We start from the raw sequence: 25,863 nt of genomic DNA, 5'->3' as shown, positions 1-25,863 counted from the left end.
TATGAAATACACGTGCACACTAATATGAAATCCACCAATACATATTATGTGAGTCATGAATGCATACACTTGTGAATAACTTGCATATACATATAAACTTCCATGCATATACACCTATAAACACTCGCACATACATATAAACTTCCATGCATACACACCTATAAACACTCGCACATACATATAAACTTCCATGCATAGGCTAGTAAGGCTACACACCTATAAACACTCGCACATACATATAAACTTCCATGCATATACACCTATAAACACTCGCACATACATATAAACTTCCATGCATACACACCTATAAACACTCGCACATATATATAAACTTCCATGCATACACAGCTATAAACACTCGCACATACATATAAACTTCCATGCATACACACCTATAAACACTCGCACATACATATAAACTTCCATGCATATACACCTATAAACACTCGCACATACATAAACTTCCATGCATACACACCTATAAACACTCGCACATATATATAAACTTCCATGCATACACACCTATAAACACTCGCACATACATATAAACTCGATGCGCGCATACACATCCATAAAACACTCGCGCATACATACAAAATAAAACGTGGATGCATGCTTTAGTTGTGTATGTATATGCGAGTGATTTCATATGTGGATGTGCGTGAACTTTTCAGTGCAAACGGAAGGCATTTCAGTGCAAACGGAAGGCTTTTCAGTGTAAAAGGAAGTCTTTAAGGGATGTCTTCCTCATAAAGATCGACATGAATTTCAGAGTGACCTTAATAGCTGTTACGTTTGTTAGTGTTTTATTTGCTTATGCAAGGTGCAATGAAGACGATATACTCGATTTCTTTAATAGCGTATTACAGTGCCTAACGCGTATACAGCAAGAGCCGAGAGAGATACTTTATCGAGATTTAGATAACCATGCCAGAACAATTAACAGTCTTTTGTCTGTGGTTCGTTATGATCAAAATGCCGAAACCAGAGAATGCATAGTTATTCTCGAGACGCTGTACCGCATACTGCGCCAAATCACACATCCGCTTGATATTGGAAGACCTGCTGGAGCTGGACTAAGAGCAGCCCCACCACCTACATGTAACACAGGCCACAGAGGTCGTCCGTGCTATGACATTTCGTATGAGCAACTGTGCCATTGTCTGCGGCTTGGATTTAACTGGCAGGGAATCGCATCCTTATTCGGGATAGACCGCCGCACTTTGTTCCAGCACAGGCAGCGTCTTGGAATCAGACCGTTGGGGTTTTCAGAACTGTCTAACTATGAGTTTAACACAATTGTCAGACAGATTTTGCAAAGAACCCCAAATGCAGGCGAGACCTACATTCTGGGCAGTCTCCGGTCTCGCTCCATCCGCATCCAGCGCTGGAGGGTGAGACAAAGTTTACACGAGATAGATCCCATTGGAAGGTCACTCAGGCGCCGACGTGCAGTTAGAAGAAGAATTTATTCTGTGCAAACTCCTAACCAACTCTGGTATGTACAAGTTATTTGACAACTTCTTTAAAATATACTTTAAAATGAACTAATGTTAATTAATTAAATATGGTATTTATGTTGTAATATATCATCCTGCAAAAATCATGTAAGCAATACTTACTAAACGATGGTTAATTTCCCTAAGGGGCTATTCCACGTGACATTATAAAACAATTAGAACATTACAATTAAACACTTAAAAGATTTTGACAGATATAGCCGCACCATTATTTATCTCGACTGTCTGAACAATAATAGAGCATTAAGTGTTCTGTCTTTGTTCTGAGAAGGGGTTCAAAACTTTGGATTGCCATCAAGGGTTAGATGTGACCATGGCATGGAAAACATTGAGGTTGCACGCTACATGTTAAATAGAAGGGGACTAAATAGAGGAAGTGTCATTACGGGCCGCAGTGTGCATAATCAGCGGATCGAACGTTTATGGGCAGAACTGAACAGAGTTGTTTCATATTATTATTCGGACTTGTTTACTTTCATGGAGGACCAAGGTATACTAGACTCTCTGTGTGAGCTTCACATATATTGCTTGCATTTTATTTTCTTACCTCGGATCCAGAGGGCAGTTAGGGAATTTAGGGACATGTGGAATAACCATGGACTCTCAACTGAAAGAGGACAAACCCCTCTGCAGTTATGGCACAGGGGTATTGTTACTCACATTGGAATCAACAACACAGCTATATCTGGTGTGTTAGAGAGTGATGAACATTTTGACATCAATGAAAACAGACCACCACCTGAACTACAGAGCAGGAATAATATAATAGTTTCTGAAAACATTTACCGGCCAAATGACACTACCATGGAAAATATTCTGGAAGCATTTAACCCATTACAAAACGATGGAAATCATGGAATTAATCTATTTTTGGCACTTGTACAATTATTGGAAAGACAACAGGCTCAAACACAGAAAAAGTGCTTTATTGTGATTGGTCTGAATTAGAACTCCTTAACAAGTGTTGACAAATGTTGCATTAAGGAAATGCTAGCAAAAACTGCAACGGCTGAAAACTGTTAAATTCTATAGCTAAGGTTTAAACAAGTACTGCTAAGATTGATTCTAACATTGCTGAAAATTATTTAATAAAGTTTTGTCAGACTAAAACAAATGCCTCCATAAGAACACTTTGGCACAGTATCAAAACATCTTAGCATTTAAAAGTGTCTCTTACTCCTTGCCAAATCCTTGGGTATTATTAATGGCAAATTCCATGTTGCTTTTAAAAGCGCCATATGTGCTATATAATGGCAGGCGAAGGCAGTTGATGCATGTATTTGCAACTGGAAATCTTTGTGGAGTTTTTGTGTCATGGTGAAAGGCAATAGAGGGCTGAGGATGAAATCCAACTGGTGGGACCTGATCGGATCCTGTAGCAAATGCTAAGATTGCTCCAAGCCTTTGTGACCCCTCCTCTGAGTGAATAGAAAAAAAAGATGTCAACAACTATACAGTGTATTTGGGTGGGGGGGGGGGAAAGACACAGATACCCCTTATAAAATCTGCAAAATGTTAATATATAAAAAAGGAGGATCAAAATGTTTTTATTTTAGTTTCTATTTATTAGTACTGCCCTGACCAAGCTATTTCACATAATAGATGTTTATTTGCAACACTTAATTTGAAACTTCAGTAACTGATCTCTCAACTATCCATAGTGTGAAAAGATAAATCCCTACATCATACATAAGTCACTGCTAGAACATGCTCACAAATGCAGATAATGTTTGAAAAGCAGAGAAATTTAAGGATTTTTTTTTTAATGTGCTGTGGACAGTTTAATGGCTAATAAAACAAGACACTCATGAACAGCTATCACTACGGAGCCCCTGAGGGGACCTGTGCAAAAATAATAATAATACGGACTTTCGCGTGCGATATTATATTATATATTATAATATATTATATGGATGATGTATATATCATTTATGTTGTTGTTTTTGAAGTGTCTATTTTAGCAAAAATTCCAAGCAAGGTGCTATCAAAGACATGACTTAGATACATATTTTAGTCACAATTCAAATAATTTTATTAACTTTGAATAGACTTTTAATAAACTTTGTATTTGTATGTGTATTGATAAAAAAAATAAACAAGTAATAATCTTCTGCTACTGATTTTTTTTAAGAAGTTAAGTTCACAAGATTGCTATTTATCTTGATCAAACTGTTCCGTCATCAGCTCTTCCTCAGTTCCGCACTGCAGAATAAAATAGTCATCCTCTGCTGCAGTTGTACGGATTCTTAACGCGTTTATTGCAACTACATTTCATCTTTTTATCATCAAACAACCAGACTAACGAATGGTTCGACACAACCCGTACCGAAGATCCTAGACAGGGCTTTCTTCAGTATAGATATACTGTAAATGCAGGGTAAATGACGACTGTTGGCCTACCATGGTCGCCCTCGTCCAGTAAGTTTAAAATAATAGTAATAATAATAATGATAATAATAATAATAATAATAATAAATTAAGATATAAATCAATATAATTCGTTGTAAATTAAATATTTTAAACACAAATACAAAAAGGTCATAACTGACTGTATAGTCCTAACGTTCATGCATGAACTGTCATTCAGACTGACTATCTAACAACAAGAGAACAGAGAACATCAGAGATATTAAAATACATACTCTTCTGAGTTTTATGATGTAGGCCTTTTTTATTAAAACGTATTAGCCTAATTGATATCTCAAGGATGCGCGCTTGTGCGTGGCGCACTCAGTCATGTTGAGAGGGAAACACGCATTATATTATTAGGCTAAGTCTATTCAGAAATAGTGTAAAAGACCTGTAAATAAAATACAACATTAACATTATAAACACTATTAATAACATATATAGGCTATGCGTATTTTACTTCCCCTTACTAGCCAAATCCTTAAATGAATGGTATCAGAAAACAACAAGAAATGAAAAAGTAACCACTTATAATAATAAATTTAAAAAAATACATAGTAGCCTATAAAAATAGCCCATTGTGCCCTTTATTACAAACAACGTTTAGCCTATTTTAAACGCCAAGCCTAAACGAATTTATTTGAATCGAAACTGAAACTATACCGCAAAGTTGGGTTCGCGCATCTTTCGTTCGGTCCAAAGTTTAATACTGAACAGGAATTAATAATAATTTAATAATGAACCGGCTGTGATGTCAAGTTAATGCCAGAAGTGAACCGATGTAGTTAATAGCGCGATTCGCCGGCGCCATCACTTGGATTTGTTCCTCAGTTGGGGAAATAACTTAATGCTTTATCGTTTCATAGTCTGTCATTCGAAACAGTAAAATGTATATTTTTATTTGTGTACATTCAAAATGACTACAAAATGTCATGCCTTTGAAAAAGAAAGAAAACAACATGATGCGGACGTGTAGAACTTTATCCAAGAGCTGTTGTAAAGCCTAAACAATCTGTTACAGTAATTTCCTATTATCTATGCAAAAGCTGCTTTGCAACCATATTGTTATTGTTCAACCATATCTTGAATATTCAAGCTGTTTATTCAATTTTCTACCTCAGAACGAAAAACGTTTTAGAAATATTGTTTATAAAACGAAAAAGGAACTCTTTTCTAATTTTCTACTTTAAATATTAAATAAAAAAACTATACGGAACGAAATTGATACACTGATTCAATTACACTACTAATTGCAGTTTGAATAAAAAAATTCAAACCTTTATCTAAAATTTATATTTTTATATTTTATATAAATTTAAAACATTGACTTTTTCATACTTTCTTCTATGAACACAAAAATGTTTTGCAGAATGTTCATTGAACAGTCATCAGCTTTCTTTGTCAGCATTTGCTTTCATATTTTTCATACAATGGTTGTAAATGGATACTGAGGCTGCCAATGCCTAATATTCTGCGTAACATCTTTTGTGTTCCTCAGAAGTAGGTCCTCTGGTTTGGAACAAGTGTGAATATTTTCACTTTCTTGTTAACTATCCCTTTAATATTTTGTATTTTTTTATGTTAATATTTTGTTTCCCCCATGTTGGCAATGTAATACATACATAAATGACATACATCATCCATATTTCCACATTTGTATTAATGACGCTATAACGCAAACCGAAAGTTTCGCGTGTGCACGACAAACTGGCGTGCGCACAAGAAACTATGGCCTGCGCACGCTAAAGTTTCTCGTGCGCACGCGAAAGTTTCTCGTGCGCACGCGAAAGTCCTATTATTTTTATTTTTTTGCATATCCCAGGGGCTCCGTATATCACAAAGCTCAAAAACATACAACACAAAATTTAGAATGAAGAGTCTGTACACCTTTGAACTGGGTTATTTTGGTAAATTCAAGTATTATTTTTGTGTTCAGTGAAATACACAGGTCAGTGGTAAATAAAACAAAATGTGATTCATACGATCTGTCTTTTTTAAATATCACATTTAGAAGAGATATTTATGAGCACAGCTGCATATACATATAGATATTGTATCAATGAAGTTAGCAGACCACTAGCAGCAATAGCGTCACATACAACAATATATGCGTTTAAAATCACATGACACTAAAAAGCTTCATATTGACATTTGTCTTTATATTGCAGAACAAATTATAATTTACTGCTTCAAATCAATGAATTTATTTAAATTATGATGCTGTAAAAAAAAATGTTGTTCCAACTTAAATTAATTTGTTACCCCCCTGGCTTTATTTTTATTTATTTTTAGTTTCATTTTTAAGTAAACTTAAAATAATTTGTTACTCTGCTGACTTAAAATTTAAAGTTGACAAATTATTGTTTACAGTGTGCACTTCAAATATATTTGAATGAGATGTTATCAGCAAGCCAAGAAATGTTCCAGTTCCACTAATTATTGTCTGTAACTTATCAAAAGTGAAATGTGCTTATTTCAAAGGTTACCTTCCACATCCTGCAGGTAATCCCTCCAGAAAGCAACTACTCGGTTCTCATTTGCCCGTTTGTTGCTCCCATTCTCTGACCACTGTATTTCAAATAGGTCATCCATTATGTCTGCTGTCAGCTGATTTGGCTGGTGACAAAACACAGATCTAAAAGCTTCTGGGTGTTGTTGGACTTTTGCAAGGACGCCAAGAGTTTTTAGTCCATCCTTGAACCTATATTAAGAGAATTTAGTATGATTCACAATTAAAAGAGAGATTTGAAATAACAACATAGCATTAATACATTTTATGAAATAAATTAAATAATTGTATTGCATTTTATAATTGTATTTAATTTTATTTTAAATACATTTGTTTGATTCAAAATATTCATCCAATGGACTGTGTATATTTCTGAAGTCCTAACAAACCTTTCAAATGGTCCACGAACACGATTCACCACCTGAAACATCAGTAAGTCTTCAACCAGCCTGTCCCTGTCGGCAATGCTTCTTAATGGTCTAAGACAACCTGCGTTGGCAAGGTAGTCCATAATGGGCTCAGTTGAGTGTTGTAGCTCTTCAAGAGTTGTGGCTTCAGAAATCTGTATGTGAACAAATGGAATGTGAATTTCAAATTTAAGTTATAAATATTTCAGAGAAAGTTTCCTATAAACAATATTGTTATACTAAGCTATGGCTTTTATAATGGAACACATTTTTGAGTAAATCTGAGAAAGCATGATGGTGCATAAGTAAATGAAACGTTTATACTGCAGTTGTAAGCAAACCTTTTTGATTTTATTATAAAGCTCACAGTCAGCTACATCGTCCAAGACAGGTATGCACATGTCTGGCCCCTGAACTAAATTGTCAAATAGGGTCTTAGAGAAACAACCCGGTGCAGGTCCTCCATGTACAAGGCTGACTGCTACTGCTCTCCCTGCTATGAAATACCTGTCCTCCCTGATGGCTGACATGAAATTAGAGAACATGTCAATACAACAGCCTTAAAACATCCTTAAAATCACAATTATGCAATGTAGAATAAAAGTTCTCAAATCTGTACAACAAACAGCACAAATATAATGTTTACCTTGGGAATCAAGAGCCAAGTTGAGACTGTTCTCTTTTCCCTCAAACATTGATGACTGCATTAGTGCCACAAGGAGTAACCGTAAAAATTCTCGCCTTGGACCACCCAGATCAATAGCCTCTTCATACTTTCCTTTATCATCAGAAAACCTGATCACCATTCTGTTATTTGGATCGTATGAGAGTCTGGTAAATCCCCGTAAAGCACCATCCAGCACAGATGCACGGTTAATATTAAACTTGCAGGTTTGATTGGAGTTTATTTTTGTTGCAGGTTCTTCCAATATTTCCTTGATGGGGGTTTCCACTGCAGGCGGGATAATGAAGAAGTACAGGTTTTATTATTTCAATTTCAGTATAATTAAAAAATATATCAAATAATATAAACATCATGTATACACAAAAGTGCTGCATAGTAGGGAATGTGTATTCCAATCACTACTGAATCATACTGATTGAAAATAGTTGCAAACTCTGCAGGTCCTCAGTGAGTTGTCATGTTTTTCTATAGACTGGTAAAACTCTATTTGTAGTTAAAAAGTTTTTTTTTTGTATATATATAAAATTCTACAATTATATACATTTTGTAGTGTTGGAAGAGAACAACACATTGTTAAGTGAAGTTACAATGACTGAATCCTCTGTTTAGTAGCAATGCAACAACCGGAATGAATCAGTAAACAAGGTGTAACCAGCATTTATGGTTAGCAGTATCAAAAAAATTCAAATAAATGAGAATACTTTCACAACTGAACTGAAATATCAATAATAAAGGAAAATACACCTAAAGGAAATGGTGTACTTTGTAGTGTAATGGTTTGTTACATGTCCAAAATTTTGAAAATTATTTTTTTTATTTTAAATTAGAATTAGACTGAATAACTGAATAATACTCACGTCTGGTCCTCAATGCTTGCCATTATGGCACAGCAAAGATCTTCATCCTCTTCCTCATCTTCAGACGCTGCCCGAATAAGGGAAAGGTAGGTATCATAATCACCCTCCCAGGAGGCAGATCTGAAGGACTGGTCATTGGACTGCGCACCGATGGAACTGGTGGAGAGTTGAGCTCTTGTGGGGGACTGAACTCTGGTGGATGACTGCGCACCGATGGAACTGGTGGAGAATTGAGCTCTTGTGGGGGACTGAACTCTGTCGGAAGACTGCGCACCGATGGAACTGGTGGAGAATTGAGCTCTTGTGGGGGACTGAACTCTGGTGGATGACTGCGCACCGATGGAACTGGTGGAGAATTGAGCTCTTGTGGGGGACTGAACTCTGGTGGATGACTGCGCACCGATGGAACTGGTGGAGAATTGAGCTCTTGTGGGGGACTGAACTCTGTCGGAAGACTGCGCACCGATGGAACTGGTGGAGAATTGAGCTCTTGTGGGGGACTGAACTCTGGTGGATGACTGCGCACCGATGGAACTGGTGGAGAATTGAGCTCTTGTGGGGGACTGAACTCTGTCGGAAGACTGCGCACCGATGGAACTGGTGGAGAATTGAGCTCTTGTAGGGGACTGAACTCTGGTGGATGACTGCGCACCGATGGAACTGGTGGAGAATTGAGCTCTTGTGGGGGACTGAACTCTGGTGGATGACTGCGCACCGATGGAACTGGTGGAGAATTGAGCTCTTGTGGGGGACTGAACTCTGTCGGAAGACTGCGCACCGATGGAACTGGTGGAGAATTGAGCTCTTGTGGGGGACTGAACTCTGGTGGATGACTGCGCACCGATGGAACTGGTGGAGAATTGAGCTCTTGTGGGGGACTGAACTCTGTCGGAAGACTGCGCACCGATGGAACTGGTGGAGAATTGAGCTCTTGTGGGGGACTGAACTCTGGTGGATGACTGCGCACCGATGGAACTGGTGGAGAATTGAGCTCTTGTGGGGGACTGAACTCTGGTGGATGACTGCGCACCGATGGAACTGGTGGAGAATTGAGCTCTTGTGGGGGACTGAACTCTGGTGGATGACTGCGCACCGATGGAACTGGTGGAGAATTGAGCTCTTGTGGGGGACTGAACTCTGTCGGAAGACTGCGCACCGATGGAACTGGTGGAGAATTGAGCTTTGTGGGGGACTGAACTCTGTCGGAAGACTGTGCACCGATGGAACTGGCGGAGGACTGAAAAGTAATGCTGTGAACCGAAAACTAAGAGGAAATGAAGGAATGTACATTAGACAAAGACTAAAAGTGCTAGAAAATAATTTAACCATGTCAAAGAAGGCACTCACTGAGTTTTGTGTGGAAGACTGGTCATTCAAATCAATGGTCATATTCTCTCCAGAAGCAGAACCTGATGACTGGTAGACCCTTTCGCCAGGCATGTCAACCTCAAAGCAGCTGTCATCAGAGCTGTCTGTTTCAGCCTTGGAAAATAATACAGCACAGATGAGATCTCTAGTTAAACAATGTATCTTGCATAGTTTGTAGTATTGTTGCCACTTCACGAGAGTTTTCAACAGTGACTGCAAATGAAATTGAATTCAAAAACAGAAAGCTAAAAGTAAATTATGAAGTATAAAACAAGTTAACATTGCATAACATACATTTATACACTACATTTGTGCTCATAAGTTTACATACCCCTGGCAGAATGTGCAAAATGTTAATAATTCAAATAAAATAAGAGTGATTGTGAAAATTGCATGTTATTTTTTATTTAGTACTGGCCTAAATAAACTATTTCACATAACATATATTTACATATACTCCACAAGACAACATAATAACTGAATTTATAAAAATGACCCCATTCAAACGTTTACATTCTCCTATGTGTCATTTCCTGGATGATCCACGACTGTTTTTATATTTTGTGATAGTTGTTCATAAGTCCCTTGTTGGTCCTGTGCAGTTCAACTGCCTGTTATTCTTCAGAAAAATCCTCCATTTTTGAACAGGATGATGATTTGTAAATTCTTCTCATTTTATTTAACAATCATACTTCTGAAGCTACATAAATATTTATTTTGTCTTCTAGGAAACATACAAGTACAATTTACCCTGATCGTCCAATTTAAAAAAAGTTTACACCCCCCATCTCTTAATGCATTTTGTTGCCTTTTTGCGCATCAGTAAATGTTTTCACCTTTTGCAATAGTTATGCATGAGTCACTCAATTGTCCTCAGTGTTAAAATATGGATCTCAGAATCATACAGCCACTGTTAGAAAGGGTTCAAATATGCAGAAGATGCTGGAAAACCAAAGAATGTGAACGAGTTGGAGGATTTTTCTGAAGAACAGCATGCAGTTGAACTGCTCAGGACCAACAAGGGACTCATGAACAGCTATCGCAAAATATAAAAACAGTCGTGGATCATCCAGGAAATGATACACAGGAGAATGTAAACTTTTGAATAGGGTAATTTTTATAAATTCAGATATAATTTTGTTTTGTGGAGTATATGTAAACATCTGTTAGTGAACAGTGAGAGTACTAAATAAAATAAAAAACCATGCAATTTTCATGATCCCTCTTTTTTTGTTTCAATTATTAACATTTTGCACATTCTGCAAGGGATATGTAAACTTATGAGCACAACTGTATATGGCCTAAAATAAACCAAAACCCTATAAGGAAGCCCATATGGTTAAGAAAAATAATAATAATTAAAATTCATAAATAAAAAAAAATACACCACCAGTCTTACCAAAAGTAGTGGTCTTGAGGGTTTTACGTATAAGGCCTTCAACTTGAACACCTTTAAAATCAAGCTGCCATCCAGTTCCTGACCTTCACTTCACTTAGGTGTAATGAGCTTGTTGCCACATCCCATAAGTATTTCCAAACTGCACACAATGAAATCCAGTGGTACTAATACACCATCAAATCATACATCTCACAGTAAAACATTTACAATAACAAAAAAACCAAACATCTTACCTTACATCAAGTGCCACTTTTTCTTTGAAGCCTTCTTTGATTTTCCTTAAAACCGTTGTACCATGCTTTGTCAAATTCAAACGCATTTAATACGTGTCCAATCTCATGCAAGTGCTGTTTTTTCTTTTGCTTTACAACAGCATTATCGTCAGGAGAGGTCAACAGTATAACATCCTTATTAAAAGTCCGATGGTATTGTGTCCTGGGCCTGTAAAAACAACCACATCTTAATAAAAGCAAACTTCAACAGCATTTATCACAAATTACTTGACACCATTAGTTAAAGCTGCAGTCCATAACTTTTTTGGGTTAAAAATGATCTGAAATCAATATTTGGAAAAGTACATAACCAGCCAGTGTTCAAAACTATTGCCTTACTTTAGACCGATTCAATATCTTGCAATAATGTTTTCTAATTTGAGTGGTAAGGGTAGGTTTTCGCGGTAGATTCCAGCATGGCAATGCGTCATTACGTCACGTCTGTAAACATAAATAAGTTTTCCGGCTAGTAGGCTATGGCATGTGAGGATCCTGCAGGTGGCAGATATAGTCTTTTCTTACAGCAGCTAGAATAATTAAATTTATCATTTTGATGGCGGATTGTAATCCAGAAAGGATTATGTGTTATGTGAATGAAATTATATTGCTGTTTTAAATGTGCTTCTGATTACAGATAGCCTGGGATTACACAAGATTTGTATATGAAAGAAAACCAGTTCGAAGGTAGCATAGACTGTACAGAAATTGAAATCTACACGATAATACACACTATACTCATAGTCACGCAATGTTGTTAACATTAATAATTTGAGAATAAAGTATAACGCTTGTAATTTGCATAGCGTCTGGAAGCTATGACCCCCTCAACCCCACCCAACCCCACCCCACCCGACGTGCCAGAGCGGATTTATTTTTTCTTACCTTTTTCTAGATCGAGACTGCCAATTCCCATACTGCTGGCGAGCAGGGACGTGCACAGACATTTTGAGGGGCAAGGGCTCAAGTGAAATAAAGGGCACTTCTCATAATTACGTTTTTTTGGGGGGTTTTTTAACAAAAAAGTATATATATTAACGCAACTCTGACTTCCTTTTTAAAAAAAATTATTAAAAAAGTAAATTAATTTTATCTTCCTCAAACTCACACAATTGTTTCATTTTCAAAAGATGTCTACAAAATAATCAGTTCACACAGAAACCATGGTCTCCTTAGTATTCACTAGGTTTATAGAGCAGCAAAGGAAACCATTCCACAATGTGCATGTTTTGAAAACATTTTCTATGCTACTAGTTTCAAGTATATATTTAGAATAACCTAAATAACTGCATCAAGCAGAGGGGCGTGTTTTACTAATAATTTGTTTATTTTTGCACAAGGCACTACATCGTTTTAATTATTTTGGTGTTATCAGAATACATAACACTTTAAAATTAAACTTACCAAAATAATTGAGTAAAAATTCAATAAAAGCCAATGTCATGTATGTATTTGTGGTTGTATGGAATACTATTTTATAAAGGTTTAGAGGAAATAAAAAAAGTTAAATTACTCATAAATAAAAAGTTAGGGGGAAAGACTCTTGATGTAAGTCATTAACTGGGGACGTTCTGTATGCAAATTAGGCGTCATTCAACTAGTTAAAATGCGCACATTTGCATCTAATTGACAGGGCAATGCAGGTAAATAGGATAAACAAAATAACTAAAGCATATCACCTGGTGGTGATATATGCTTATTTTATTACTAACTTATTTTATTACATGGCTTGGTTGAATTCCAATGTAGAATGCGGTCTGTTATTTCTTGATAACAGACCGCTGTGCGGAGTATAACAGACCGTTGCCATGAAAAACAGAGCGTTGCTATGGACTCACAGGATTCTAACCGTAGAGACGGAGCGTACTATTTTCTTTAGCGGAAGCAACACAATCGGTTTAACAATCGGGGGAGAGGGAGCGCTTCAGAACTCCTGACCTGATATTTATATATACTATTCTTCAATAAATATATTTGTTTGACAGGGAAGCTGTGCGCAAACAGAAATATATATTATTTAAAAATAAAAAATAAAAAAAGCACCCCAGAAAAAAGGGCACTTTCTCTCCAGGAATAAAAAGGGCAGGTGCTCAAGCCCCCTTTGATGTCTATGTGTGCACGTGCCTGCTGGCGAGTGTGATGTTGTGGTCCGTGAACTTCGCCGGCAGATGATGTTGGCCTGTTATTGATGCTTTGTACAGCAGGCGCCGATGGCCGAAACAAAGTGCGCAATTCAGATTCTGTTTCTGACTGCAGTTGAGCAGAAGGCGACACATTCGATTCAACCGAATTAGCAATTGATCTTATAATAGTGGGCGAAGCAAGCACATTTCGCAAAATGCTAATTGCTTCAGTTGTAGCACGATCCCTCTCCATGATTGCAAATGCGGTAAATGGTTACTTCCATGTATGCACAAATGACTTCCTTTTACACTGAAATTACTTCCTTTTACACTGAAATGACTTCCTTTTACACTGAAATGCCTTCCGGTTGCACTGAAAAGTTCACGCACATCCACATATGAAATCACTCGCATATACATACACAACTAAAGCATGCATCCACGTTTTATTTTGTATGTATGCGCGAGTGTTTTATGGATGTGTATGCGCGCATAGAGTTTATATGTATGTACGAGTGTTTATAGGTGTATGCGTGCGTCAAGTTTATATGTATATGCAAGTTATTCACAAGTGTATATGCATTCATGACTAACATAATATGTATTGGTATGGATTTCATATTAGTGTGCACGTGTATTTTGAACATCCAATAGTATACATGTATATGCGAGTAATTTATAGGTGTATATGCACGTGTGTTATGTATGTATTGATGAGCGAAGTTTGATTTAAATCCTACGTGGCGCCTCATACTCATCACTGTGTGGAACAAGATGGCGAGCCTCCCAGCGAATCCTGATTAAAACGAAACCATCGAATGATTTCATCGGATCCTCTGCTTAGTTTTCCCCGGACGAAGGAAAAGGACTGTGCAGGACGATAGAGTGAACTGACGTCGAAATCTTATCTTTTCTCTTCTCAATCGACAGTATTCTATTTTTCCCCTTTCACCACAACCAACGGTACGCCTGAACTGTTGCATCTAATGTTCACTGGGGTATGGACGATATTTTTTCTCTTTTGAATTCAGAGACTGGTATTTGGGGAAATAAACACTACTGAATTTATGGATATTTGAACTGTTTATATATTGACAGTTGAATTGGTCTTTATTGATTGTTCATTGCTTGTTTTTTACTTTAAAGAGAAGGGTTTATTGTGTGAAATAATTGAGACATAATTGTTATTTTTATTTTTATTTTTATTTCTGAGTTGAACTGGGAAAAAAAGGAAACGAATCCATTGTGGATTTTGATTAAGAAACTTAAAACCTAAAATTAGTTCAAATAAGGAACTATAAAACTAAAAGAAAAATATGTAAAAAGAAAATATTGAAATAAGAGTTAAAATAGAGAAAGTTTGCAATAAATTAGCTTTCAAAAAGAGATTAAAATGAAATAAATAGGCTAACTCCTATAAGAAAAAGAAAGATATTAAAAAGGGGATAAATAACTAATAATTCTAACAAGGAAAAAGAGAAAACCTATAAACCATTTTATTCAATTGTTTTATTTTTCTTGCATTTATTGACGATCTGTGGTTTCATTGTTAGTCAACTGACCATTTTTCTTTTCTGCCATTTCTGTCTTTGCTGAAAGAGAGACAATTTAATTCATCTCATTCATTATTTTTTTCCCTTTAATATAAATCTTGCAACATTATTCTAACTTACCTTTGTTGTCTGTCTGTTCATTTAATCTCTCACTGCTGCTCCCTATGAATCTAGAGTACTGGTCCACGTACCCTCTTATATGACTTACCTTGGTGCCCATTAGGCCGTGGTGTCCTGGTGACCTGAAGGAGGCGCTACATAATGAATAAGTACTAGTAATTAATGGAATAGATACTAGTATCTAAAAAATAAGTACTAGTAGCATGAAAATAGATACTAGTCGGTTGAAATGATTAAATGTTAAAACGGCTTGCCATACTTAGAGGACTAAACTTTCGGGAAGTGACCACCGCTTTTACCAGAGTGAGTTCTGTAAATAATAGTTCTGTGATAACCATAGCAACGGACGATACAAAAAACTCTGATATGACAACTGTAGATCTGTGTGCATCATGTCTTACTGTGTATACAGACTAACAGAGCTGCCACTGACAAGAATAAATAAAACAAATCAGTGTTGTCTGAATATGTTTAGATTCAGTTAAATAGTCTATTGATAACACTTAAACACTCTTTTTCACGTGTCCTTTTAAAAACAATGTTTATTTATTAAAATAATATTTTAAGGAATTTAAGGAAGATATTCATGCATTGTATACTCATTATTATCATTATTATTATTCCAACCATCTACAAAAAACTGAACCTAACCTACAGTTGACAACAAATAATATTTATTGTACAAATATTTATTTATATTGTATATTATACAAAAATATAACCACATTTTTAAAAAGTATCCAAAGAGTGATTTAATATACATAAGTTGTATTTATATTAAATATTCTAATATTTTAGCTTGTTTTCTAAAGGGGCGCTGTTTATACTATTTATATTCTTATTTTTGTTGCTGCTTGAAAAATGGATTTAGGGACCTTAAAAATGTTTGAAGTGCTTAAATTAAACTCTTCAAAATCTGTACAAACCCTGACTATGAAAAGTGACTCTTCATATATTAAAAACTGCATAATCTAGCCTATATGCTCCTATATCATGTAAGTTCATGATTAAAAATGAAAATGTGAATTAAAACGAAAGCTATTAAATGTCTTATAATTAAAATATGAAATAGATTATGGTGCAATTTTTACGACCATATCCATCAAAATAAAGGACAATGTGAAAGTCTTACGCAACCACTGGTTTAGATGTATGTTTATATGAAATTTTATTCTTAGCACCATGCTAGTCTACTGTAGCTTTGCCCATTAAGATAGAAATAGTGCTAAAAAACATTATTGTTCTCCCAATTTGTTGCATTTTTAAACACAACAACATATGTTTTTTCTGTATTCAAAGCTAAAGAGAAGTTCAGCATACCCCCTGAGACAAACATGTATGTGCTGGATGACAGTGGAACAGAGGTTGACGAAGAGGTCTTCAGCGACATCCTGGATAGTAACACTGTTCCCCTCTCTAAAAGATCCCTACTCCAAAAAAAGGCTATGTGAGTACATATTTAAAAGTAAGGTTAATCTTAATAAACAAATTAATAATGTTCTGGTGCATTTTAGAAGTCTCATACTTCTTTTCTAAAGATCTCTATTGATTCATGCTAAAACTATTTTTTTTATACATTTCCATCTTTGTTGATACTGTCTTTAGGAACACTTTTTTGACATAGACAGCAATGAGGGCTGCATTGCCTGGAAGATTAAAAACAATTTACTATCGTTTTCATAGGCTTCAATTTGCACAATGTTTGAAGGAGAGCATTGTGCAGAATAAAATTTCCCCGATAAACTACAGAAAATAAAAAAATGGCCTTTTAATCCAACCAATTGATTAATAATTGACAGGTTAATCGATTATCAAAAAAAAAAGTTAGTTGCAGAACTAGTATTGTTATTGAAAAGAGTTTTGAATTTTAATATTGATGTAGTATCAAAAGTTTTGGTCAGGTGTATATCATGCTTAAAGCAGGTGCTTCTGCCTTCTCAGGTTGGGATAGTGACATGGCCTCACTGCTACTGCTGGTCTACCTACTGCCACCACCTCCATTGGAAAGAAGGGAGCTGTAAAGATCAGTACCCGGGAAGCTGTGGACCATGTAGTCAAATTTCATAAGGTCAGTGTGTCCTGATCTCCAATGGCAATAGCCATTGTCAAAAGGCAATTGTGTAACCCCCCCAGATTATTGATCTGTTTCTTTTCAATGTCACCTTCACAGAATTTTAAGTCTGATAATTTATGTTTTGCCTCCTTGAAGTGCATAGCGAATAGAGAGTGGGGTTCACCTCTTTTGACTGCAGTCTTGTGCTCGTTCATTCTTATTTTTAGTTGTCTGTCTTGCCAACGTATTGGAGTTTGCTGGGACATGTGATAAGGTAACCAACATTGATGACCTCTCTGTTTAATTCTCTCTCTTTGTGTGACCGTGGTACAAAAACCTTGGTTGCCTTATCACATGCTGAATATATCCTGCATGGGAAAGCTAACTGTGCCATCAAAGGTTTCTATTAGAGTGTGACTTATCCATCAAAATGAGATGTTCAGTGTAGATTCATTTCAGTTTATTGTTATCTTACAGTCATGTCGCAGCCTTCAGGAGCACTCTGGTCCAAACCAGAGGAGGCAGCCCTACATCCTGGCAGTTGGGACGACAAGAAAGCACATCCACGAGTTCTACATTGCATTGGATGGTGATCTCCTTCCCTGCAAGGGCAAGTCTTCCCTGTCAGCCTTTGATGAACTTTATGTTTTCGGCATCTCCTATGACCAAGCCTTAAATGGCATGTACACATTTGTGCAGACCACCATCTACAACATTGATGTAGATCATTCTCACGAAACTCCCAGAGTCAAGGACCTTAGAGCTAAGCTCCTCAACTAAAGAGTTATGATGTTCAGATGCTTTGTTTGCAAGTCTGGGTCAGTCAATTGATGTGTGACCAGACTGGATGCCACCAGAGATTTTGGACTTTTTCAGGCTTTAGAAAACATCTCCATAACAAACTTAACGCTAAAAGTCTAGATCAATTTGAGAACGAACCCGTCATAGTTGAGAACAAACCCGTCATAGTTGATGTATCTGATGAACCCGTAGTTAATTTAATTCCAGAGCAACCAGAGAATTCTCAAAGCTGTAATGAGACCAAACTACTTATGGTTTTGATAGAGATTATCAGTATGTGGTTGCTTTACATGTGTTTGTATGAGTTTGTGGTTTTTGAACATCTATGAACATTGTTAAATAAACGGACATAAAAAGCACTGACTTTGAGTATTTTTCACTCACTGATGGTTCTAGGTTTACACTGCAGGTGTTGGAAACTATTGAAACACTGTAAATAAAAAAGTACCAGCTTTAGAGTACATTTGTACTTTCCAAGTGTTAAATAATGAGCTCTGCAAAGGTTCTAGGTTTACACTGCAGGTGTGCACTCTGATTTTTGCTGTGCATTTACATTTTACATTTATTCATTTATTCATTTAGCAGACGCTTTTATCCAAAGCGACTTACAAATGAGAACAATAGAAGCAGTTAAACTAACAGTAGGACAACAATTTGCAAGTGCTATGACCCTTCTCAGTTTAGTCTAACGCTGTACATGTTAATTTTTATTTTTATTTTTTTTAATAGAATAGAATAGATTAGAAGAGAAAGTGTTAGTATTACTGGATCAAGTGCTGTCAAAAAAGAAGCGTCTTCAGCCGTTTCTTGAAAGTGGCTACAGACTCAGCAGCTCTGGTTGAGTTAGGCAGATCATTCCACCAGCAGGGAACAGTCATGGAAAAGGTCAGAGAAAGAGATTTTGTGCCTCTTTGAGATAGCACCACAAGACGTTGTTCGCTTGCAGAGCGCAAGTTTCTGGATGGCACATAAGTCTGAAGTAATGAGTTTAAGTAAAAGGGAGCAGAGCCAGTGGTTGTTCTGTATCTTTATGCAAAGCACAGTTTATGTTGGTTATTGACTGTTAACAACAGTTCACGTGACAGATATATTAACCCTCTGGGGTCTGAGCTAGAGGTCTTCACAGTGAACCCGAGACCCGTCGACCCGGGACCCGTACGGGTTCGGGTCTATATTTTAAATTATCAGCCGGGTCCGGGTCGGGTCCGAATCTATTACTTCGGGTCCCGGGTCTGTTTAACATTGTGTGTAATACCAGTGCGATCAGAGTCAGATCAGACTCGGAGAAAACCCGGCCGTGATTAGACACTGCTTGTGTTTTTTTGTAACTTGCAACTTGTAAAATTAGGAAAAGAAAAGTGTGAGCTGTACCTGTGTGAGTACAAGGCGATCTCTCTCTCTCTCTCTCTCTCTCTCTCTCTCTCTCTCCCTGCCGTTAGAAGCAGAGCACACAGACTCAGAGTTAATGCAAGTGCACGCACGGTAATAATGGATGCCTTCATGAGCGATGTGCGAAAAAAGCTAAAAAACTAGTATAAAGAGGTAAAACCTACGGGCACCTCTTCTGTCTGGGCATCCTTCATGCATATTGTAGACGAACATCAGAAAAAAGTAAGTGCAGTTAAGTGTAAAACGTGTGACGCACTGTTGAAGTTTGATTCAACAAAAACTGGCACATCGCATCTTTTAAAGCACACCAGGTCGTGTGGTAAAACTGTTTTGACCCAATCTTCAGTGGCGCCTTTTCTTAGATTGGGTGTAGTTCCAAAAAAAGCAAAGGATACGATTTTGGAAAAATGCACTAAAGTCTGCGCAAAGGATTTAAGGGCCTTTAGCATGTTTGAAACTCCCGCGTTCACCGACTTGGCGCAGACAATATTAGACACGGGAGCAACACATGGCCGGTGTAATGTGAAGGACTTACTTCCTTCTGGTGTGACGGTATCTCGTTTCACACAGAAAAAATACTAAAGTCTCAGAGCAGAGCTCCTGCCAACAGTTAGGAAAGCCATAGCTGAGGGACTGGCATGCGGAGCATCCACAGATATGTGGACAGATGACCATAGGAAGGTCAGTTACACCTGCATCACACTGCATTATATAGATGATGCCTGGGAGTTTAATACCAGGATCATATGTACATACATGTACATACACATCATATGTACATATATGTGCATTTCCATCCGGGGCAAAGAAAACAGCTTTAAACCTGAAGACAGAACTGCTCAAGCAACTAGGTGAATTTGGTCTGGTCCCAGATGAGATTGACAAACTTGTGTTTGTCAGTGACCAAGGTGCAAATGTGCAGGCAGCGCTCTCCCGATGGGTGCACAAAAGCTGTATAGCACACGTACTGAATACAGTGCTGAAGCACACATTTAAGAAGTCTAAGGAAGGTGATGAAGAGCATGATGGAGATGAGGAAGAACTGCAAGAAGTAAGAAGTTGCATTGAGCAATGCAAGACCCTGACAACATTTTTTAAACACTCTGGATTACAACTACGACTTAAGCAGTCTTTGAAACAAGAATGTGAAACAAGATGGAATACCAAACTGGAGATGGTCAAATCTGTGCTTAATGCATTTGAAGATATTCAGTCCATTCTGCTTGAACGAGGAGAGATGCATCGCATGAGTCACATATCCAAAGACATTATTCAATTCCTGCAGCCTTTTAAGCAGGCAACTGAAGAGCTCAGTGGCTCAAAATATTGTACAATTAACTTAGTGGCCCTCTGGAAAACCACGCTGATGACACACTGCCAAATATCACAGTCCCAAGCTGATCCAGTGCCGCTCAGGATACTGAAACACAGGTAAGTGTCTAATAATTACTCTTCTAATTTTCTAACAGATTGCCTGTATATGTACATGTGCTAAAATAAAAAAAAGAATTATTATTATTATTATGCATTTAATTTTTTCACTGTTTGTTATATTTTTTTGTGTGTTTTTTTATGTATTATTCAACTAATTCTATTCTATTTAATAGGTGCATGGGACTTTTGGCTGAACGGATAGTTCTGAGACACCATGAAAAGCTTGCCGTGCTGCTCTGGCCAAAATTCAAGCAGCTTCGGATGTTCACCGCAAAAGAGAGGGAGGAAATATATGAAAGTGCACGTGGAGAGTTGGCCAGCTTCCCTAAAAGAGCTACGACTGAGGTGAATGCCCAGCAGATGCAAGAGGAGGATACAGATGGCTGGGCCAGCACCAGGACCAGGACCAGTGCAACACTTTAGCCAGTGGGCTGACGTCGAGGATGCAGAACTGGATACCGGGGTTGATGAACTAGAACAATATTTAAAGCACAAGCCCACAATGGAAAATGATAGAGACATTCTTAGTTTTTGGAAACACAACCAAAATATGTTTCCATCAATGGCACAACTGGCAAGAAAAATACTCTGTGTGCCTGTGTCACGGGTGACAAATGAAGAGGCGGAACCTTTGTTCGAACCTTTGTGCACGGTCATGATTTCCGGGGGGAGCGCTTTCGGTGTGGGACCCGAGAGCGCTCCGGTTCCTGTAACTCCGGGCAAAAGCATTAACTGGCGATGAATTCCAGGTGTGAGAAGAACGCAAATCAGCGGTGATTGGAAATCACAGTGGGAGGAAGATATACAAAAGGGCTTCATCTTCTGAACAGTTGGTTGGTCTTTCTTTTCGTGTCGTCTTCGAGGTTAGTGTTGGCTGGAAGTTGTTCGTTTTGGATCGTCTTCTGTGTGTGTTTTCCAGTGTGTGCTCCAGCCGTTTGCGTCTCTGCCAACGTGGTTTCGTCAGTCGGGTGCTCCAACTAGTGTGTTTGTTCTGGATTGGAAGAAGAATTGGATACTTGGAGAGTGGAGATCGAATTATCAGCGGGAATTCATCATTAAGGAGAGATAAGTGTTATACATTGCTTGGATTGTGATGTGATGGATGTTTTAGAAGATACAATGGAACTTTATGACTTATAACTTATCTTTTGGAGAGGATTGGACACCTTATGCTTTATTGTGGATGTTAAGGAGATTGTATTGAAGAATTGAGGATTGGAAGTCCCTGCCAACGCCATAAGCTGTGAGTTATGAAGATTTGCAGTGCTATACATTGATGTAATCACGTGTGCTGTTCTGTGTGGATTGCAGTGAATCACGAGTGGGAGTGCATAGCGAAGGCATGAGGAGATCCAGCCCATTTATGAAAATAATAGCTTTTCTGTCTCGGAATCCGATGAACGAGATCAACCAGTGGTGAACTCCTTTCCATTACTTCTTTAACTAGATAAGTCAGTGGATGGTTTTCTTTTCACTGCTTCCGGTATTATTATGTCTCCAGCAGTGTCCGCTTCAGCGTTGTTGAAGCAACGATATCCATTTCTGTCTGTCTGAGCCCCGTGAAGAGAACCAGTTTAGCTTCGTTGAAGAAGCCATCATTCTCTGTCTGTCTGAGCCCCGGTGAAGAGGAATAAGCCAGTGCAGTGTGGGCTAACTGCAAGAAGTCGAAGCTCTCTTTATTTTTAATTAGTATTTTTCAATTAAATAAAACCTTTTTAAATCTTATTCATTTTGTTGGTCCTTTGTCTGCCTGTGTGCCCGTGGTATCGGCTCCTCACAGTGGTGTCCCAAATTCAAGAGGGCCGGGTCATCTCCTTGTAGTTGCCCACCCCGACCTGTGACAGTAAAGTGGCGTAGTCGGCAGGGTTACCACTGTGAGTTGTAGCGGTCACGGATTCGTCATGGCAGACGAAGAGGTGAGAGCCGTAAGACCTCAAGTTATGCCGGTGTTTATGGGCGCCTGTTGTAGCAAATTCTAAGTCCTCAAATCGGGTCTCGAAGAAATCTCTCAAGAGTCGAAATTCCAGGTGTCAGAAGAAGTAACTTTATTGACAAGCAACAAAGTGAGATGCAGCTGTTCATCTGATCTGCAATGGTCAGAACCTCGGGTCTTATACCTTTTCTTATCACTAGGTAGCCAATCAACTATCAAGATCTCGCTACCGTTAGCATCATCTTTCCCGGAGACATTATTCTATTGGTGGAAAAATCTTTGGTCATACCCATTTTCTAGAATATCTTTGGTCACATGATTCAATGCACCTGCAGTGTTGTCATACCATCCATCATTTTTAATTGACGTTTTTAGTACCATCTTATCAGCTACTCATACACATCTTCTCTCTGAGCTTGTTAGGTACTCTTTCATCCTCACAGACCACTTGACCTAATTTGACCTGATGTATCCTGATTTAACCTGGGTTCTGACTGAGACACAGAAATACAGACTTTTACATGAGGCAAAGGAAAATCTCCAACACGCCCCCTGGGCACAACGTTATGGAGGACCGGGATCTGAGTTGAGTCTCCCGGACTGGAAAACACAAATGGAGTACCTGGCAAGTCTCCAAGGGTTGAGTGACACACAGAAGACACAGTTTGTTTTAGGCTCCCTAGAGGGGGAAGCCAGGAGGGAAGTCCTGGCTGTGCCCAGTGCTGCACGAGCTACTGCCAAAGCCCTTTTTGATTTCCTGGCAGAATTGTATGGCGACGCTACTCCAGTAGCCGCCCTCCGGGCCCAATTCTTTAACTTTCGTCAGGGGCCGAGGCAAACTCTGCGGTCTTATTCGCTGAGGTTGAGAGAACAGTTTGCTCGGTTGAAGGGACGACCGGATCATGGTCTGGGGGACGGAGACTCCTTACTGCGGGATCAGTTTGTCTTGGGGCTCCGGGAAGGACCCGTTCGTCGGAGCATACGGCTCCAGCTCCGCCGGGACCCCGCATTGTCTTTTGAAGATCTCAAACAGGAGGCCTTGGCCTTAGAAATGGATCAAGGTGAGACGGCTGACCCACCAGTTTGTACAGCTGTTAGTAGTGCATGTGCTTTGACCTCCCCTACACCAGTCGACTGGAAACAGGAGCTGCGGACAGAACTTCTGGAGGATGTTAAGGGACAGTTGGTTGAATTGTCTAAAACACTCTTGGAGGAATTACGTTGGGGTCAACGTAGCAGCATGCCAACAACACGTGAGCGGTCTTACTCGGATGGGAGTCGAGAGCCCAGACGTCATCCTGGACCACCAGTTCGCCTAAAGTTCCAGTGGGATGATCAAGGGCGGCCTATTTGTAACAGTTGTGGAGAATCGGGGCACATTAGTCGACTGTGTGGTTCCCGACGTAGTTCTCAAGGGGGTTTTTAGTTTCACCGGCCACTGTGGGTCAAGTGGTCAGGACCCCTTTGAGTGACCCCTTTTGTATGCCTACTCCCAGAGATGACTGGGTTGGGCATTGCCCCACTGTGGAGATCCAGGTTAACGGGGTGGAGATTGAATGTCAGGTGGACACGGGCTCACAAATCAGTCCATTGAGGTGGCCCGAGGGCTGACTGTAGTCCATCGAGGTAGAGTCTCCGTACGAGTGCGGAATGTCAATCCTTATCCGGTTACGCTTTATTGCCATCAACGTCTGGCCCGAGTCACTGCAGTGCACCCCCAGCAAGTGAGGGAGGGTAAAGATGTCTGTTTTAGTCAAGTGAGCTCTGCGGTCGTGGAGGTGGCTGTTCGGCAGGTGGGACAGGGAATGGATCCCCGGGGGAACAGGGTGCCGGACCATTTGATGGGGGACTCCCTGAAAGGAGAGGGCTTGGAAGAGGGGCATCAACTCCAGCTCCGGGACTTCCTGAAGAAATGGCAGCATGTATTCTCTACTCATGACGAGGATTATGGTTGTACGGGGGTTGTGAAGCATCAGATCCCCACGGGTGATGCAGCACCCAGCAGAGAGAGATATCGACCAGTACCCCCCACTCTTTATTCTGAGGTTCGTACTTTGTTGAAGGAGATGTTGGTTGGAGGGATCATCCGGGAGAGTAGTAGCCCTTGGGCGGCTCCAATTGTTCTAGTACGGAAAAAGACCGGTGCTTGGAGATTCTGTGCTGAGGAAGTTGAATAGTGTGACCAAGAAGGATGCGTTTCCACTGCCGAGGATCGAGGACTCTCTTACCAGTTTGACGCAGGCTGCCTGGTACTCGACGTTGGATTTGGCCAGTGGATACTGGCAGGTACAGGTGGAGGAGAGGGATCGAGAGAAGACCGCCTTTACTACTCCCTTTGGGCTCTTTGAGTGGGACAGGATGCCTTTCGGGCTGTGCAACGCCCCCGCGACCTTCCAGCGGCTGATGCAGCGGTGCCTGGGGGGACAGTTAGTCGATACCACTCTTGTCTATCTGGACGATGTGATTGTCTTCTCTCTCCAGATTTCGCCTCGCACCTGCTCCATCTAGAGAGAGTGTTCCAGGCTATGGAAAAATATGGGTTGAAGTTACGTCCAGACAAATGCCAGCTGTTTAGGCGAGAGGTGATGTTTCTGGGGCATAAAGTCAGTGCTGCAGGAGTTTCCCCCGATCCAGAGAAAGTGTCCGCCTGGCAGAGAGCATACTAATGCCGATGTATTGTCCCGATTTCCGGCGGCTGGTGAGCGTAGTCAGATGTCGCTCTCTTCTTTTGACCGGTGGTGGATGGAGGACTGATGGTGGGGGTAGTAGAGGCCCCTGGAACCCGACTGGATGGAGTGCCCCCTAGCTGGGGATGGGACTCTCTTCACGGGGCTCAGGCGGACAGAGAATGGTGGCTTCTTCAGCGAAGCTGAACTGGTTCTCTTCATGGGGCTCAGGCGGACAGAGAATGGTGGCTTCTTCAGCGAAGCTGAACTGGTTCTCTTCACGGGGCTCAGGCGGACAGAGAATGGTGGCTTCTTCAGCGAAGCTGAACTGGTTCTCTTCACGGGGCTCAGACAGACAGAAATGGATA

General features: G+C 39.3%; 1 long non-coding RNA gene across 1 annotated transcript; it reads left to right on the top strand.

Moving 5' to 3' along the window:
* The first annotated feature begins 16,255 nt into the window (after nt 1–16,255).
* On the top strand, nt 16,256–17,909 carry LOC311089926. The gene is made up of 3 exons (XR_014607796.1): nt 16,256–16,666; nt 17,161–17,287; nt 17,750–17,909. It is a non-coding gene; the product is annotated as an uncharacterized lncRNA (long non-coding RNA).
* The last annotated feature ends 7,954 nt before the right edge of the window (nt 17,910–25,863 follow it).

This window comes from Abramis brama (assembly GCF_963993115.1).
Source record: "Abramis brama genome assembly, chromosome: 9".
NCBI lineage: Eukaryota > Metazoa > Chordata > Actinopteri > Cypriniformes > Leuciscidae > Abramis > Abramis brama.
The sequence above is the reverse complement of the archived record's forward strand: the minus strand, read 5'-3'. Positions and strand labels throughout refer to the sequence as shown.